The sequence below is a fragment of the Schistocerca cancellata genome, chromosome 11, assembly GCF_023864275.1.
Source record: "Schistocerca cancellata isolate TAMUIC-IGC-003103 chromosome 11, iqSchCanc2.1, whole genome shotgun sequence".
Taxonomy (NCBI): domain Eukaryota; kingdom Metazoa; phylum Arthropoda; class Insecta; order Orthoptera; family Acrididae; genus Schistocerca; species Schistocerca cancellata.
The window spans coordinates 163,706,097-163,720,917 of NC_064636.1; the positions used below are offsets into that span (position 1 = coordinate 163,706,097).

General features: G+C 43.1%; 2 protein-coding genes across 3 annotated transcripts in view; both read right to left on the reverse strand.

Moving 5' to 3' along the window:
• Positions 1-14,821, reverse strand: part of LOC126108506 (uncharacterized) — a 369,053-nt gene that overhangs the window by 37,415 nt on the left and 316,817 nt on the right. The gene's annotated exons all lie outside the window — the stretch shown is intronic.
• The window catches only part of LOC126108505 (coatomer subunit beta'), a 174,399-nt gene that overhangs the window by 24,761 nt on the left and 134,817 nt on the right, over positions 1-14,821 (reverse strand). The gene's annotated exons all lie outside the window — the stretch shown is intronic.

The following is a 14,821-nucleotide window of genomic DNA, read 5'->3' on the forward strand; positions in this document are numbered from 1 at the left end:
GAAAGTTGCTACTCACAATATAGCGGAGATACTGAGTTGCGACAGGCACAACAAAAAGATTCATACAATTAAAGCTTTCAGCCATTAAAGCCTTTGTCAGCAGTATACACACACACACACACACACACACACACACACACACACACACACACACACACGTCTGCAGTCTAAGAGAGCTGAAACTACATAGCGAGCAGCAGCAGCAGTGCACGATTGGAGTGGCGACTGGGTGGGGGTAAGGTGGAGGCTGTGGCGGGGAGGGGGAGGGATAGTGCGGTGAGAGTGGCAGACAGTGAAGTGTTGTTGTTTAGACAAAGGGCAGGAGAGAAGGTGCGGAGGGGGGATGGGGTAAGTAGCGGAAAGGAGAGAAATAAAAGAAATTAAAAGACTGGGTGTGGCGGTGAAATGACGGCTGTGTATTGCTGGAATGGGAACAGGGAGGGGGCAGGACGGGTGAGGGCAGAGACTAACGAAGGTCGAGGCTAGGAGGGATACGGGAACGTAGGACATATTGCAGGGAAAGTTCTCACCTGTGCAATTCAGAAAAGCTGATGTTGCTGGGAAGGATCTATACGGATCAGGCTGTGAAGCAGTCATCGAACTGAAGGATGTCACGTTTGGCAGTGTGCTCAGCAACAGGGTGGTCCACTTGTTTCTTGGCCACAGTTTCTCAGTGACCATTCATGCGAACAGACAGCTTGCTGGTTGTCATGCCCACAAGAAGTGGTTGCAGCTTAGCTTGTAGATCACATGACTGGTTTCACAGGTAGCCCTGCCTTTGATGGGCTAGGTGATGTTAGTGACCGGACTGGAGTTAGTGGTGGTAGGTGAATGTATGGGACAGGTCTTTCATCTCTGACTATTACAGGGGTATGAGCCACGAGGTAAGGGATCGGTAGCAGGGGTCATGTAAGGATGGACGAGTATGTTGCGTAGGTTCGGTGGATAGCGGAATACCACAGTAGGAGTGGTGGGAAGGGTAGTGGACAGGACATTTCTCATTTCGGGGCACGATGAGAGGTAATCGAAACCCGGCGGAGAATGTAATTCGGTTGCGCCAGTCCCAGATGGTACCGAGTTACAAGGGGAATGCTCCTCTGTGGCCGGACTGTGGGACTTTGCGAGGTGGTGGGAGGCTGGAATGATAAGGCACATGAGATTTGTTTTTGTGCAAGGATGGGAGGATAATTACAGTCAGTGAAGGCCTCAGTGAGACCCTGGTATATTTAGAGAGGGACTGCTCGTCACTGCAGATGCGACGACCACGGGTGGCTAGGCTGTACGGAAGGGACTTCTCCGTACGGAACGGGTGGCAGCTGTCGAAGTGGAGGTATTGCTGGTGGTTAGTAGGTTTGATAATGACGGAGGTACTGATGTAGCCATCTCTGAGGTGAAGGTCAACATCTAGGAAGGTGGCTTGTTGGGTTGAGTAGGACCAGGTGAAGCAAATAGGGGAGAAGTAGTTGAGGTTCTGGAGGAATGTGAATAAGGTGTCTTCACCTTCAATCCAAATAGCAAAGATGTCATCAATGACTCGGAACCAGGTGAGGGCTTCAAGATTCTGGGTTTTTAGGAAGGAGGTTTTAAAATTTGGAAGCTTTTGGAGCCAGTCACCCCTCCTCCTGGCAGCGGGTTTGAAAGCTATCTAAGAGGGGTGAAGGAAAAGGACTGGTGATGTTAAGGAAAAGGGCAAAGTTTCTGAAAGTTGCTGAGAAACCTGGGTCAGGGGAGACTTACTGCACAGGGTGAGAAGGAAAGACTGATTGTTGGGGAGTGAACCACATGAAATTTGAAAACGTGAGAGCTTAAAGGTGGAAAATAGGGTAACAAGCGAGACAGAGATTACTGACAAAACATCGTGCAAGAGTTAACGAGTGCAGAAAGCTAAGTGGTAGAGGCGGAAAGGGCAGGGGATAACAGACAGATCAGAAAATAAAAGATATAGAAAATTAAAAGGAAGTGAAAAATGGAATTGTTACTGAGAACAAATGCCGAGGCAAAACAAATTGACGAAAATTGATATCGACGGGTGGTCAGAACCGAGGGCACGTTGTAATGCCAGTTCCCACCTACGGAGATTGCAGACGTGGAGAACCGTACCGTGAAGTCACAACTGTCACACTGTAAAGCGTGTTCTGCAACAGGATATTGTGTGTTGCCAGTACACGTCCTCTGCCTATGCCCATTCATCCTAACTGATAACTCGATAACAGTCATGCCAATGCAGAAGGCCAAATAGTGTTTATGCAACGGCTGGTGCACGATGTGTCGTTTCTCCCTTTGAAGGTGCACATTTTGCAAATTACGATGCCGGTAGAGGTGGTGGTAGGGGGTTGCGTAGGGCAAGTCTTCGGCGGGGACAGTCACGGGCAGCAGCCGTAGGTTATGGAGATGGAGGGGCACAAAGAACATACAGTCTGACAAGTATATTGTGGAGATTGGGAGGGTGTGTGGTGGGAAAGATGACAGACAGAATGGACCTCATTTTAGTGTACGATTTTGGGAAGCTTGCACTGATATATTAAATCATCTTAACAGAGAAGTTTAATCAAACAGTGGAAAGTATAAGATGAATGACAATATCGTGAAAAGGAAGGATTGTTAGTCACCGTACGGCAGAGATGTGGAGCCGCAGACAGGTACAGCAAAAATACCACTAAACACTTATTTCTTCCAAAATAGACAACATACACACACACATTCACATTAACGCAGCTCACACACGACCACTGTCTCTGGCTGCTGCCAACAGTAATGACAAAAGCCTAGTTTCAGCAAGTTAAATAGCCATCTACATACATAGACCACAGTATCAATCTATATGTAACACACAGTCACGGTCACGTAGTCACAGACATAATTGAGAACAATTCACTCCCGGGAGTTCAAAGAGTTGTTCCCAAATATGACCGTGATTAAAAGACTGTACTACACACACTGAGGTGACAAAAGTCATCGGATTGTGATATTTACATATACAGGGTGGTCCAATGATTGTGACCGGGCCAAATATCTCACGAAATAAGCATCAAAACTACAAAAAACGGAACTTGTCTAGCTTGAAGGGGGAAACCAGATGGCGCTATGGTTGGCCCGCTAGATGGCGCTGCCATAGGTCAAACGGATATCAACTGCGTTTTTTAAAATAGGAACCCCCATTTTTTATTACATATTTGTGTAGTATGTAATGAAATATGAATGTTTTAGTTGGACCACTTTCTTCGCTTTGTGATAGGTGGCACTGTAATAGTCACAAACATATGGCTCCCAATTTTAGATGAATAGTTGGTAACAGGTGAGGTTTTTAAATTAAAATACACTTTTTAAATTAAAATACAGAACGTAAGTACGTTTGAACATTTTATTTCAGTTGTTCCAATGTGATACATGTACCTTTGTGAACTTATCATTTATGAGAACGCATGATGTTACAGTGTGATTAACAGTAAATACAATGTGCTGACGCATGTTGTCAGGCGTTGTCGGTGGATCACGATAGCAAATATCCTTCAACTTTCCCCACAGAAAGAAATCCGGGGACGTCAGATCTGGTGAACGTGCGGGTAACGGTATGGTGCTTCGACGACCAATCCAGTTGTCACGAAATACACTATTCAATACTGCTTCAACCGCACGCGAGGTATGTGCCAGACATCTATATTCTGTCATGCAGTGAAACATCTTGTAGTAACATCGGTAGAACGTTACGTGGGAAATCAGCACGCATTGCTCCATTTAGATTGCCATCGATAAAATGGGGGCCAATTATCCTTCCTCCCATAATGCCGCACCATACATTAACCCGCCAAGGTCGTTGATGTTCCACTTGTTGCAGCCATCGTGGATTTTTCGTTGCTCAATAGTGAATATTATGCCGGTTCACATTACCAGCTGTTGATGAATGACGCTACGTCGCTAAATAGAATGCGTACAAAAAAATCTGTCATCGTCCCGTAATTTCTCTCGTGCCCAGTGGCAGAACTGTACACGATGTTCAAAGTCGTCGCCATGCAATTCATGGTGCATAGAAATATGGTACGGGTGCAACTGATCTTGATGTAGCATTCTCAACACCGACGTCTTTGAGATTCCCAATTCTCGCGCAATTTGTCTGCTACTGATGTGCGGATTAGCTGCGACAGCAGCTAAAACACCTACTTGGGCACCGTCATTTGTTGCACGGCGTGGTTGACGTTTCACACGTGGCTGAACACTTCCTGTTTCCTTAAATAACGTAACTATCTGACAAACGGTCCAGACATTTGGATGATGTCCTCCAGGATACCGAGCAGCATATATAGCACACGCCTGTTGGGCATTTTGATCACAATAGCCATACATCAACACGATATCGACCTTTTCCGCATTTGTTAAACAGTCCATATTAACACGGGTAATGTATCACGAAGCAAATACTGTCCACACTTTATGTAGTACACAAATATGTAATAAAAAATGGGAGTTCCTACTTCAAAAAACGCAGTTGATATCTGTTTGACCTATGGCAGCGCCATCTAGCGGGCCAACCATAACGCCATCTGGTTTTCCCCTTCAAGCCAGACAAGTTTGGTTCTTCGTAGTTTTTTTGTTTGGTGCTTATTTCATGAGATATTTGGCCCAGTCGCTATCAATGGACCACCCTGTATATGTGGCTGTAGTATCAGATCCACAAGATAGGAAAGGGCAGTGCCTCGGCGTAGCTGTCTTTTGTACTCGGGGGATTCGAGCGAGAAGGTCTCCGACGTGATTGCGGCCACACAGCAGGAGTTAACTCACTTTGAATGCAGAATGCTAGTTGGAGATGGACGCGTGCACATTCCAGTTTGGAAATCGTTAGAGAACACCAAATTTCAGGCATTACCTCTCAACACAGACAACGCAATGACCGACGGACTTCACTTGACGACAGGGAGCAGTGGCGCTTCAATAGAGCTGTCACTACTAACAGACAACAGACACTGTGCGAAATAACTGCAGAAATCAGTATGGGACGTACAACAAATGTATGCATTACGACAGTGTGGCAAAATTTGCCGTTAATGGGCCACGGCAGTAGACGACTGCTGTGAATGCGTCTGCTAAAAACACATCACCTGCAGCGCCTCTCCTAGGCCCGGGAGTGTACCTTGTAACGCCGGAAATGCATATCCTCCTATTTCCATCTATTGTACTATTTTTTTCCTTGCTTTGTTACCTCAAGATATGACCTTTCTGTCTCTTTGTATATTGTAATTGTGTTACTATTTGTATATTTATGCATTTATGTCGATGTATAATTGGTTTGTTTCGTAAATATTATTTGTATTTTTACGCTGGGTCTTGCCTAGGGAAAACTGCTATCGAACGATTACGTCGATAGGTCGTGCGAAGAATCAAAGTGTGTAGGATCTTTGGTAGTGTTAACTCTGCCGCGTAGAGCGCGGGTTGAGAGAGGGAGTCTGGCGGGAGTAGCGAGTGGAGCAGGTGTGTTGTGTGACGCTCCCGCGAGTTGCCGCGCTTTCGGGGTTTGGCAGCATGTAATTGCGCTCGACTTGCGATGATAGTTTCTGACATGGTGTCGCGGACGGGAAACATTAACTAGCGCACATCAAGAGCCCGTTTCGTCTGGTGACCGTGTCGAGAAGAAGGCGCGCCAACATCCAGCTTCCGCAACAGCGACGGCCGACAATGAGTGACTGTCGCCACCTCCTCGATCGACGGCTTCAAATCTTCAATCAACCATCAAGGAAGACTGGAAGCAAGTAAAGTTTTAGAACTGTATGGCAGACCTCAGCTTTTCAAACTGTACCATTTTCGTAACTATAATAACAGCAACTTAGCATGAACCTTTGTTGCTCATTGTCCCAATTGCATTACCAAGCAGGGTCCCTTCCTTTTCCGAAATGAACCCGAGTGTCGTTGAAATTTAAACGCCAGCACTAAAGTAATATAGCTAATTCTATTTCAATGCTTTAATTTCAAAGTTAGATTACACAAGCACAAATTAAGAGTGCGAGTTTTGTTACCGTATTTTAGCTTACCTGTGACTGCAGCTCAGCTTGGTATGTACTAAATTTTACCATTGTTAATTGTTCAGAATCATTTAATTCAAGCTCAAAGTAAAATCTCTTATTTCTAAATTGCGTAGATTCAAGTTGCTTTTGAAATGATTGTTGAGGTAGTCCAAGACTAACCGTATTTTACTGAACTTCGATGTGCTTCAGAAAGAAAGCTCACTATTAACTTCAGTCACAAAATTAACTTTCGATTTTCCAGTTTTGTTAATTCTTTTGCTAAATTAAGTCAGAATGTAGCGAAATTTATTACTTCTGACAAACTTTCAGTTTTCACACTACACGTGTCAACCTTCAGTTGCCACGCTTCTAGTGCTAGTTATATGTGTAATAACCTTTCTTTTTCAGTTACTATAGTAATTGTCCTTAGGACTGGCGACCGTGATTTCCCCCAAATCTCAAATACCTAATTACCGCTAGTTAATTGTTAACGTAACGGCTGCACATTTACTTTCTTTATTAACTTTACCCCTTTTCAAAATTAATTTCCACCAGTTTCATTAGCACATTTCCTTTCATTTAGATGTAACCCTTTCCTCCCTCTTTACCGACAGCTTAACTTCGGTGACGATTGCTTTTCCAAAACTTCCATTAGGTACACGCGGTTTCATCTTTCACTGTCATTAAGGTCGGTAAGTGAGGGGGAGGTTACACGTGGCGACCGTGACAGGACAATCTTCGGATTTGAGGTTGTTCTGGACACGAATTTTGCATTGTGGAAATCTCGTAACAAAGTACTGGTTACGTACAGGCCGTTACGTCAGCGAGAATAAGTAGTGGGAGTAATCCTAATTATATTTGAGATTTGTCATTTATATTGAAAATTATTAAAATGAGTGAAGGCAACAATTACCAAAATTTGGTAGACTTGGATACGGAACAATCGGTTGAACAGTGGGAAACGCGCACCGCGGTACCCATTGTTCAGGGGCAGGCGGCTAGCATGAAAGACGCGACCGCCGAAACGCAACAAAGAGCAGAAATGGAATTCGAAACTTTAGAAAATGTTCCGGAATCGGAAGTGAAAATCAAACCTGAATCCCTTTATGACGAATACGGGGGGACAATTAAAGAGGAAGCCGCTACGGAAGTGGAACCGGTAGTTTCCGGGAATTTAACTGATTTATTGAATGTTTTGATTAACGAAATCAAGAGTCAATCGGCCAAGCTAGACAATCAGAACAAAGCTATTAACGTTGTTAACAACAATGTTGGAGTTGTTAATACAAAAGTTGATAAAATCAAAGAAGATATTGTTGTAATTAATACCGAAATTGGTAATCTTAAACAGGAAATGATAGGCGTTCAGGCGGAAATTGCGAGCATAAATACTCGTTTTGATTCCGAAATTAGCAGAATCGAGAAAAGTGTAGGAGAAGCAGTTGCTCCGATCATCGAGAATAAGGTGACGGAACAAATTCAGTTAGTGAAAAAAGAGGATCAACAGAAGGTGGAAACTTTAAAGGCTTTAGTGTCCGAAGTAGACACTAAAGTGAGGGAGCAGGCTAATACCTGCGAAGAGAAAAAGAGGGAAGTGGAAACGCTTGTGACAACCACTTGCCAAGTAATTACGAGAGTGTCGGAATTAGAAAAGAAACTTGACGAAAAACAGAGTTATGTGCCAATCTGTGCACATAGTTCGGAATTGTTGACGAAAGAGGAGCGGTTCGACCCCTTGAAAAAAGGCGGTATACACGCGACGGATTTCATTAAAAATTGTGAAAGAGTTTTACCCAGATCATGGACTAATGAGAGAAAAATTAATGCGGTTATTGATGTGCTGGCTGGTGATGCCAAGCGTTGGGGCTTAAACCTCAACATTATGAACCTGACTTTTGACGAGTTTAAAAATTTGTTTCTGGCTGAATACTGGTCAGAGCAAAAACAGCAAAGTGTTTGGCGCGAATTTGTCGTATCGAGGCCTTTCGATGCGAATTGCGCGGCTCGATGAAGGAGTTTTGTGAGGGCTGGATCCGCAAGTTGGAATATTTGCGTGATCGCCGCACGGAATCCGAAATAGTCTGGGAACTCTACAAGAAGCTTCCAGATGATACAAAACGCTACGTAGGAAGCAATTATAGGACAGTGAATGATTTCCTGGAAAGAGTTGAGGACGAGGACAATTGGCGCAATAATCGCGACAGTGGTAGAGGCCGTGGTAACAACAACGAGTACCACAGCAACCACAACAATGATAACCATGGGAATAATGCATACCGCAGCAATAACAATAATGGTTCGGACCGTAATAACAATCGGTACAATGCAAATAATAACAGGAATGACAGAAACCAGTATCATACTAACGTGATACGGGCGTCACAGAATAGTAATAACGCCAGAGGGTGTGATCAGCCGCCTCAGCAGCATCCGGGAAGCGTATCTGCTGGGACGAGACAGGGAAACCATTAGCCGCGCCGGTGAGGGGCCGAGCGGGCGTGGAGAAATTTTGGCGGCCCAATAACAAGAGAAAACCCAGGTGTCGCCGTTATGAAAATTCCGTATGGAATAATCAACGGCGGGAGAGTGTGCCAGTGTTAAGAGAAAAGAGTGCGCCCACAAGTAGTAGATCAGCTGTATACACGGCAGTAGAAAATACATTCGCTGTCAGAGAGAACAATTTAAGTAGTGTTCCGGAAATCGATCATAAAGTGGCAGCTGTAATACCCACAGCGGAACTGGAGATTGAGTTTAAGAATGATTCGCAATTGTTGAGAGAAGATCAGATGTCGGATAACACGTCCGTCATCGAGCGAGGGGATGCAGAGAGGGATGAGGTCTGGTTAAGGCAGTTCGGTCGCTTATACGACGAACTAAGAGATTATAGGGGTCTGTATGGGAGAAGTGTTTATGGGGAGCGCGTGCAGGATTTTCCGCGTCTCGTCCCGCAGGAAGATAGTGTTTGTGAAGTGATAGAAAGTTCTGGCCCTAACCGGCAGACTTTACTAGAAATAGTTGATGTTAAGGGGGAGCACGAGCAAGATTCGTCGTGTTTCGTCCCGCAGGAGTTAGATGTTGAAGTAGTAACGGAAAGTTCTGGCCCTAACCGGCAGACCTTACCGAAAGTTTCAGTGGTAGAAGTAACCGACCCATCCGACGCAAACCTCCAGTTTAAACATTGCGAGAGTATTAAGGAGAAAGATTGCGAAAATTTTAGTGATAGCCGGACACGATTGGTAGAAAAGCACATAGATTACAACGTGTATGAGGTTAGAGCTGACATTATACGGTCAGACGATAGCAGTGTGGGTTGCGCAGATCTAGCGGAAGTAATTGCAGAAACTACTGGACACATTCCTCCAGGTAGATTGGCGGATGAGATTAATCTGACCAAAGTGGAATCAACGAAGGTGACGATTAATGAATTGATAGCAAAGCAACACTCACTAGTTGACGAGTTACAGGAAAAGGTTTCGGTATTGGAGGCGAAGCTACAGGCTAAGCCTCAGGACAAACGTGTTGAAATTAAAACTGTATGTGAACAGAAGCTGAAAAAGCTGCCAGATAAGCCGGATTTAGGGTCAAAGCCGGATGGTTTTTTCTGGAATGACCTGGATATAGACGAGGATTTACTGTGGGAAAATAAAGAGACAGCCGAGGACAAGTGTAGACAGATAGTAGTGTCTGTTAATATACATGACCTACAACTAAACGTGTTGATTGACACCGGTGCAGAATTGAGTGCTGTATCTGGGAAAATATTTGAGTTACTGAAAGACAGACCTGGCATCGTAGTTATGCCAGTAACAGGAGTGAAAATTATCGGTGCTACTGGGAAGGCCAGTAAACCGGTCACAAAACAGATTTTTGTCAACTTCGAGATATGTGGGGCACGATTTCAACAAGAGTTTGTCGTCGTGCCAGACTTGACTACGGAAGTAATTATCGGGTTAGATTGGCTATTAAAGTACCGTGCAGTGATTAACTGCGAAAGCAAAACTTTGACATGTACGTCACAAGATAAAACAATAGTAGTTAGTTTTGACGAGGCAGGAGACGGTGTGCATAGGCAATACCAGCCTATACACATTGTTAACTGGCCGGATGCTATTGACGTAGGAATGAATTTGAACTACTGTAATGTGAGGAATCTCGGCAGTGACAAAAGTGTAGAAAGTGAATTGGAAGAGATAATCAAATTCCCTCCACGGATTGACATTAGTATTGGTGTGAAAAAAGATCGTTTGCGAGAAGTAATGAAGCTAAAAGTCGATGCTCGCATACGTCGTCATGACGCAAAAGCGCGTTTTGCTAAGTTTGCAATCGGAGACTTAGTACTTGTAAAAGCTCATGAGAAATCGAGCGAGATGGACAATGAAATCTCTAAATTTAAGTTTGTTTATAATGGACCATATAAAGTCATTGGTATACCTCACACAAATGCTTATTGCTTAGAGTATCCAAGCTCTGGAAAACGATTAGGTATACGGAATATTGTGGACTTGAAATTGTACCAACCTAGGATCGATTAATACCACACAATGGGTAATTTGTACAGTATGTAAATATAGAGTGTAAGATTTAAGGATGTGCCATGTTACTATGCTTTTGCCTGACCTAGAGGTCATTAAAGAAGTTGTAATTAATAAGTAATTAATTTTGACTAAATGATTTAAGAGTAACTGATTAGTAATCATCTGAAAAATCCAAGCTGCTAGTTTAAGTTTTCAGCTGAGTCACAGTAGATTAAGGAATGTAAATATGATATTGTAACTTGCTGTAATATTTCATGAATGTGTGTTTTTATTAGTCATTGCCGATGTACTTAGACGCTGTTTTAAGTTTCAGGCTAGTACATGCGTGTGATGATGGACAGTGTTGAGTTATCCACTGTGATAGTATTCAGGGACTCCTTGAGATTACTCGGGAGTGAGTTTTTCCTAAAGAATTCAGTGAAACGGACGTTCTGGAAACGCCGTTACAAGGGCGAGTGAGATCAAGCGTGCGCCGCACAGGCGGGCGCAACAATACTTGCGAGGCGAAGCCGCTGTCGGCTCTTGTGCCGCTGACGGCTCTTGTGCCGCTGTCAGCATTCTTTGTACTCGTGAGTACGGAATGTGGAGTTGCTTTTCTTCCCGGACAGCTGATGTGAAAGGATTCTGCTGTCAATATTTATGTTTTATTTTATCTGCTGTATATTATTTTCTTGTTTAGCGTTAATTGGACATGACGAGAATATTAATTATGAAAAGGTTACATAAAATTGTGTATTCTATGTAATTAATTATTAGTTTGCGTATTTTGATATACCTGTTTTTTATGACCATGTACTCTGATCAATTTTGCAAATAGTATTCCATTTTTTATAGTGTTACCAATTTTAATGATTTTGGAATAGCTAAACCATTTTCTATGTTTTCTATGAATTTTGATATGTTGTCAACCTGTTTTATTTTGTGCAAGATGACAGGGTGGAATAAGATTAGGAGTGTCTCCACTCAATTATTATTGTCTAAAAAATTGGGTTATGGTTAATTAGACGAATGCTAAATTTTTTTGATGTTTTGAGCATATGCATTTCCGCTGTTTCTTTTTTGGGACATTTTCTGAGTCTGTTTACGTTACACGAACATCCTCAGACAATGTGGGGCACGTGTAACGCCGGAAATGCATATCCTCCTATTTCCATCTATTGTACTATTTTTTTCCTTGCTTTGTTACCTCAAGATATGACCTTTCTGTCTCTTTGTATATTGTAATTGTGTTACTATTTGTATATTTATGCATTTATGTCGATGTATAATTGGTTTGTTTCGTAAATATTATTTGTATTTTTACGCTGGGTCTTGCCTAGGGAAAACTGCTATCGAACGATTACGTCGATAGGTCGTGCGAAGAATCAAAGTGTGTAGGATCTTTGGTAGTGTTAACTCTGCCGCGTAGAGCGCGGGTTGAGAGAGGGAGTCTGGCGGGAGTAGCGAGTGGAGCAGGTGTGTTGTGTGACGCTCCCGCGAGTTGCCGCGCTTTCGGGGTTTGGCAGCATGTAATTGCGCTCGACTTGCGATGATAGTTTCTGACATGGTGTCGCGGACGGGAAACATTAACTAGCGCACATCAAGAGCCCGTTTCGTCTGGTGACCGTGTCGAGAAGAAGGCGCGCCAACATCCAGCTTCCGCAACAGCGACGGCCGACAATGAGTGACTGTCGCCACCTCCTCGATCGACGGCTTCAAATCTTCAATCAACCATCAAGGAAGACTGGAAGCAAGTAAAGTTTTAGAACTGTATGGCAGACCTCAGCTTTTCAAACTGTACCATTTTCGTAACTATAATAACAGCAACTTAGCATGAACCTTTGTTGCTCATTGTCCCAATTGCATTACCAAGCAGGGTCCCTTCCTTTTCCGAAATGAACCCGAGTGTCGTTGAAATTTAAACGCCAGCACTAAAGTAATATAGCTAATTCTATTTCAATGCTTTAATTTCAAAGTTAGATTACACAAGCACAAATTAAGAGTGCGAGTTTTGTTACCGTATTTTAGCTTACCTGTGACTGCAGCTCAGCTTGGTATGTACTAAATTTTACCATTGTTAATTGTTCAGAATCATTTAATTCAAGCTCAAAGTAAAATCTCTTATTTCTAAATTGCGTAGATTCAAGTTGCTTTTGAAATGATTGTTGAGGTAGTCCAAGACTAACCGTATTTTACTGAACTTCGATGTGCTTCAGAAAGAAAGCTCACTATTAACTTCAGTCACAAAATTAACTTTCGATTTTCCAGTTTTGTTAATTCTTTTGCTAAATTAAGTCAGAATGTAGCGAAATTTATTACTTCTGACAAACTTTCAGTTTTCACACTACACGTGTCAACCTTCAGTTGCCACGCTTCTAGTGCTAGTTATATGTGTAATAACCTTTCTTTTTCAGTTACTATAGTAATTGTCCTTAGGACTGGCGACCGTGATTTCCCCCAAATCTCAAATACCTAATTACCGCTAGTTAATTGTTAACGTAACGGCTGCACATTTACTTTCTTTATTAACTTTACCCCTTTTCAAAATTAATTTCCACCAGTTTCATTAGCACATTTCCTTTCATTTAGATGTAACCCTTTCCTCCCTCTTTACCGACAGCTTAACTTCGGTGACGATTGCTTTTCCAAAACTTCCATTAGGTACACACGGTTTCATCTTTCACTGTCATTAAGGTCGGTAAGTGAGGGGGAGGTTACAACCTGCCGGACCCTAGGTGAGTGGAAAACCGTGGCCCGTTCAGACGAGTCCCAATTTTAGTCGGTAAGAGCTACTGGTAGGGTTCGAGTGTGACACAGATCCCACAAAGCCCCGGACCCAGGTAGTCGGTGAGGCTCTGTGGAAGCCGGTAGTGGCTCTATAATGATGTGGGCTACGGAGTGAAGGATTTAGCCACCCTGATCACTAAAAAGGAGTCCTTTCGAATACTTGTGGGGCATAGTACCGTGCACAAAATCCTGCACTGAGAACATGTGGATTTATGGACGGCTATAGAGGGAGCATTTCTGCAGGAGACGGATGATCTGAGAATGGCAATTTACCTTGCCAAAAATATATAATGATCTGTCAAATAAAATTCTCTTGTAAGATTATGGCATAATGCAAATTCAGAGATTGCGCTCCTGCTGACAGTATCGAGTAACTGCCAAAACTTTATGTCCGAAACCGACACCTACAGAAAATGTTTTCTGCTCGGCAGGTATTACACCACTTAACAGATGGCGTAAAGTAGCTGCAGATTTGAAAGGAAAAAAGATTATGTAAGTTTTCTACACCCACTCCACAGCCATCGACCACCGAGATCTATGTTGTAATTCTCCTCAGTTCAGTAGCAGTACGGCTCCTCGGACTGCCGACAACTGTGGACAGCCAGCTGTGACCAACTTCAAATGTCGATGGAACCTGCCGAGTCTACTGCCTGGAGGCACTTAAGATTGGTCCGCCCGGAGATCACTGAACGGGGACAATCTTGTCAGATTTGAAGGACTGACTCACTGTGACTGAAGCAGCTGTCCCCTGCCCTGGGTCGCGTAGTGGTGATGAGCTGACGACGGTGGAGGGCAGTGCGGTTGATGCTGCTCAATTCTGAGCAAAGAACGTATATTGTTTTCTCCCCTTTTATTGTATTATGTGAACTATGTAAATTGTAAATTATATAAACTTCTGTTTTAACAGTATTCTACAATACTGCACAATTACGTAATGTAGAATTTCGTACAGTTTCTGTCCGAAGGAAAACAAATTCCAATATTTGTTTGGGGTTATCTCCATTCTCTCTCTGCTGCCTTTTTTCGCTGTAGTGTAATATTTTCTCCTTTTGTCAATTAAATTCGATATCTTGCACGTTCCCACAACACTTCTACTGGACCTCGACTTTTAAACTAGTTGTTCCTCTGCAGGTCTTGCCATTTCATCTCTCACGTCTACTTGTTCATCTTTAACTGCATTTCCTTTGCCTAATTCTGGCAGTGACTTCCTAACCCCCCTTTGTAGCTCCTAGCAACCTCTGACACTTACAACTTATCAAAACCACGTCTCCTCAATTTCTTCGGCCAATAAATTATGAATGCGGTCCACGTCTGCTCCCGAAAATGTTTCGACGTTAAAAATATGATTTCTGAAGCTCTGTCTTATCGTAGTAAAAGGTGTACAACTTCGCTTTCGCTGTTTGTCAATAGGTGGTCACAATGGTAAGTAGCGGTCGAAAGAAACAGGGCGCAAACGTCAGGCAGTTAGTTTGGATCTCTGTCAACATAACTTCATTCAAACATTACTCGATTTGTGTCTGCATCATA